A 5,000-nucleotide genomic window follows, 5' to 3' on the forward strand; every position below is an offset into this window, starting at 1 on the left:
CGGTTGCCTCGAGCACCATCGGCACACGCTGGGCCCTGGTGCGGGCGCTTGCCTCGACCACCATCGGCACACGCTGGGCCCTGGTGCGGCAGGTTCCCTCGACGACCATCGGCACACGCTGGGCCCTGGTGCGGCAGGTTGCCTCGAGCACCATCGGCACACGCTGGGCCCTGGTGCGGGCGGTTGCCTCGACCACCATCGGCACACGCTGGGCCCTGGTGCGGCAGCTTGGTGCTCGGCACACGCTCGGCCCTGGTGCGGTCGGTTGCCTCGAGCACCATCGGCACACGCTGGGCCCTGGTGCGGCAGGTTGCCTCGACCACCATCGGCAGCCTCGACCACCATCGGCACACGCTGGGCCCTGGTGCGGGCGCTTGCCTCGACCACCATCGGCACACGCTGGGCCCTGGTGCGGGCGCTTGCCTCGACCACCATCGGCACACGCTCCGCCCTGGTGCGGCAGGTTGCCTCGACCACCATCGGCACACGCTGGGCCCTGGTGCGGGCGGTTGCCTCGACCACCATCGGCACACGCTGGGCCCTGGTGCGGTCGGTTGCCTCGAGCACCATCGGCACACGCTGGGCCCTGGTGCGGGCGCTTGCCTCGACCACCATCGGCACACGCTGGGCCCTGGTGCGGCAGGTTCCCTCGACGACCATCGGCACACGCTGGGCCCTGGTGCGGCAGGTTGCCTCGAGCACCATCGGCACACGCTGGGCCCTGGTGCGGTCGGTTGCCTCGATCACCATCGGCACACGCTGGGCCCTGGTGCGGGCGGTTGCCTCGACCACCATCGGCACACGCTGGGCCCTGGTGCGGCAGGTTGCCTCGACCACCATCGGCACACGCTGGGCCCTGGTGCGGGCGCTTGCCTCGACCACCATCGGCACACGCTCGGCCCTGGTGCGGTCGGTTGCCTCGAGCACCATCGGCACACGCTGGGCCCTGGTGCGGCAGGTTGCCTCGAGCACCATCGGCACACGCTGGGCCCTGGTGCGGGCGGTTGCCTCGACCACCATCGGCACACGCTGGGCCCTGGTGCGGGCGCTTGCCTCGACCACCATCGGCACACGCTGGGCCCTGGTGCGGGCGCTTGCCTCGACCACCATCGGCACACGCTGGGCCCTGGTGCGGGCGCTTGCCTCGACCACCATCCGCACACGCTGGGCCCTGGTGCGGCAGGTTGCCTCGAGCACCATCGGCAGACGCTGGGCCCTGGTGCGGCAGGTTGCCTCGAGCACCATCGGCACACGCTGGGCCCTGGTGCGGGAACTTGCCTCGACCACCATCGGCACACGCTGGGCCCTGGTGCGGGAACTTGCCTCGACCACCATCGGCACACGCTGGGCCCTGGTGCGGCAGGTTGCCTCGATCACCATCGGCACACGCTGGGCCCTGGTGCGACAGGTTGCCTCGAGCACCATCGGCACACTATCGGCCCTGGTGCGGGCGGTTGCCTCGACCACCATCGGCACACGCTGGGCCCTGGTGCGGGCGCTTGCCTCGAGCACCATCGGCACACGCTGGGCCCTGGTGCGGGCGGTTGCCTCGAGCACCATCGGCACACGCTGGGCCCTGGTGGGTTTAGGCACATCTTCAAATTTCTGCCGTGCCAATGCCATTTTTATGGCTTGTAAATTCATACAATGGTCCCCTAAGCCTTCACGTGAAGTTTCGTTGGAGGATGACTCGTTTTCTATTTTTCACGATTTTCGAAACTTTTTGCGGTTCGGGATTTTTTAAAATTTTTTTATAAGGATTTTTGGCCCCAAATTTTGTAGGCATGATCCTTCTATTTTTGTTGGCATGCACAAAAAAATTCAGCTAAAAACTCGAAGTAGAGAAGATTTTGTGACCGTTTGAAAAAAGTGTCCCCATTTCAGACACTTTAACGGCTACTGGTAGCAAACCTGTAAAATCTCAAATGCTCTTTAAGGGGGTGTGAATTCTCAGAGGTTTGATGAGGGATAGGGGGCCAACACAAGGCCAAGTACCAGCACCCATCGCACATCATGTGCGCACACCCCCCCGGCCCCCCTCCCAATCGCCGGAACCCCAATGCCGCCGGTCAGGTTCTCCGGCGGTACTCCGGCGATGCTCCGGCGATGCTGTCCCGAGTGAAAAAAATGCGGCACCAGCACATGCTGGAGCCAAGCATGGGCACCGTGGCTCAAAATCGAACTTCGGCCAAGGCCTCGACCATCAATGGCACATGATGACGCATGGTGATGGCACATGCATCGACCATCATCGGCATAGGCTGCCCTTCGGTACGGGCACTTGCCTCGACCGCCATCGGCACAAGCTGGGCCCTGGTGTGGGTTGTTGCCTCGATCACCAGCGGCACATGCTGAGCCTTGGTGCGGGCGGTTGCCTCGAGCACCATCGGCAGACCCTGGGCCCTGGTGCGGCCGGTTGCCCCGATAACCATCGGCACACGCTGGGCCCTGGAGCGGCCGGTTGCCTCGATCACCATCGGCAAAAGCTGGGCCCTGGTGCGGGCGCTTGCCTCGACCACCATCGGCACACGCTGGGCACTGGTGCGGGCGCTTGCCTCGACCACCATCGGCACACGCTGGGCCCTGGGGCGGGCGGTTGCCTCGATCACCATCGGCACACGCTGGGCCCTGGTGCGGGCGGTTGCCCCCAGCACCATCGGCACACGTTGGGCCCTGGTGCGGGCGCTTGCCTCGACCACCATCGGCACACGCTGGGCCCTGGTGCGGGCGCTTGCCTCGACCACCATCGGCACACGCTGGGCCCTGGTGCTGCCGCTTGCCTCGACCACCATCGGCACACGCTGGGCCCTGGTGCGGTCGGTTGCCTCGAGCACCATCGGCACACGCTGGGCCCTGGTGCGGGCGCTTGCCTCGACCACCATCGGCACACGCTGGGCCCTGGTGCGGCAGGTTGCCTCGAGCACCATCGGCACACGCTGGGCCCTGGTGCGGCAGGTTGCCTCGAGCACCATCGGCACACGCTGGGCCCTGGTGCGGTCGGTTGCCTCGAGCACCATCGGCACACGCTGGGCCCTGGTGCGGGCGCTTGCCTCGACCACCATCGGCACACGCTGGGCCCTGGTGCGGCAGGTTCCCTCGACGACCATCGGCACACGCTGGGCCCTGGTGCGGCAGGTTGCCTCGAGCACCATCGGCACACGCTGGGCCCTGGTGCGGTCGGTTGCCTCGATCACCATCGGCACACGCTGGGCCCTGGTGCGGGCGGTTGCCTCGACCACCATCGGCACACGCTGGGCCCTGGTGCGGCAGCTTGCCTCGAGCACCATCGGCACACGCTCGGCCCTGGTGCGGTCGGTTGCCTCGAGCACCATCGGCACACGCTGGGCCCTGGTGCGGCAGGTTGCCTCGACCACCATCGGCAGCCTCGACCACCATCGGCACACGCTGGGCCCTGGTGCGGGCGCTTGCCTCGACCACCATCGGCACACGCTGGGCCCTGGTGCGGGCGCTTGCCTCGACCACCATCGGCACACGCTCCGCCCTGGTGCGGCAGGTTGCCTCGACCACCATCGGCACACGCTGGGCCCTGGTGCGGGCGGTTGCCTCGACCACCATCGGCACACGCTGGGCCCTGGTGCGGTCGGTTGCCTCGAGCACCATCGGCACACGCTGGGCCCTGGTGCGGGCGGTTGCCTCGAGCACCATCGGCACACGCTGGGCCCTGGTGGGTTTAGGCACATCTTCAAATTTCTGCCGTGCCAATGCCATTTTTATGGCTTGTAAATTCATACAATGGTCCCCTAAGCCTTCACGTGAAGTTTCATTGGAGGATGACTCGTTTTCTATTTTTCACGATTTTCGAAACTTTTTGCGGTTCGGGATTTTTTAAAATTTTTTTATAAGGATTTTTGGCCCCAAATTTTGTAGGCATGATCCTTCTATTTTTGTTGGCATGCACAAAAAAATTCAGCTAAAAACTCGAAGTAGAGAAGATTTTGTGACCGTTTGAAAAAAGTGTCCCCATTTCAGACACTTTAACGGCTACTGGTAGCAAACCTGTAAAATCTCAAATGCTCTTTAAGGGGGTGTGAATTCTCAGAGGTTTGATGAGGGATAGGGGGCCAACACAAGGCCAAGTACCAGCACCCATCGCACATCATGTGCGCACACCCCCCCGGCCCCCCTCCCAATCGTCGGAACCCCAATGCCGCCGGTCAGGTTCTCCGGCGGTACTCCGGCGATGCTCCGGCGATGCTGTCCCGAGTGAAAAAAATGCGGCACCAGCACATGCTGGAGCCAAGCATGGGCACCGTGGCTCAAAATCGAACTTCGGCCAAGGCCTCGACCATCAATGGCACATGATGACGCATGGTGATGGCACATGCATCGACCATCATCGGCATAGGCTGCCCTTCGGTACGGGCACTTGCCTCGACCGCCATCGGCACAAGCTGGGCCCTGGTGTGGGTTGTTGCCTCGATCACAATCGGCACATGCTGAGCCTTGGTGCGGGCGGTTGCCTCGAGCACCATCGGCAGACCCTGGGCCCTGGTGCGGCCGGTTGCCCCGATAACCATCGGCACACGCTGGGCCCTGGGGCGGGCGCTTGCCCCCAGCACCATCGGCACACGCTGGGCCCTGGTGCGGGCGCTTGCCCCCAGCACCATCGGCACACGCTGGGCCCTGGTACGGGCGGTTGCCCCGAACACCATCGGCACACGCCGGCCCTTGGTGCGGGCTCCTGGCTCGACCACCATCGGCACACGCTGGGCCCTGGTGCGGGCGGTTGCCTCGAACACCATCGGCACACGCCGGCCCTTGGTGCGGCCGGTTGCCTCGACCACCATCGGCACACGCTCGGCCTTGGTGAGGGCGCTTGCCTCGACCACCATCGGCACACGCTGCGCCCTGGTGCGGGCGCTTGCCTCGACCACCATCGGCACACGCTCGGCCTTGGTGCGGGCGCTTGCCTCGACCACCATCGGCACACGCTGGGCCCTGGTGCGGGCGGTTGCCTCGACCACCATCGGCACACGCTC

Source organism: Durio zibethinus, unplaced genomic scaffold, assembly GCF_047325235.1.
Source record: "Durio zibethinus cultivar Kanyao isolate XHJ-2024 unplaced genomic scaffold, ASM4732523v1 HiC_scaffold_400, whole genome shotgun sequence".
Taxonomy (NCBI): Eukaryota; Viridiplantae; Streptophyta; class Magnoliopsida; order Malvales; family Malvaceae; genus Durio; species Durio zibethinus.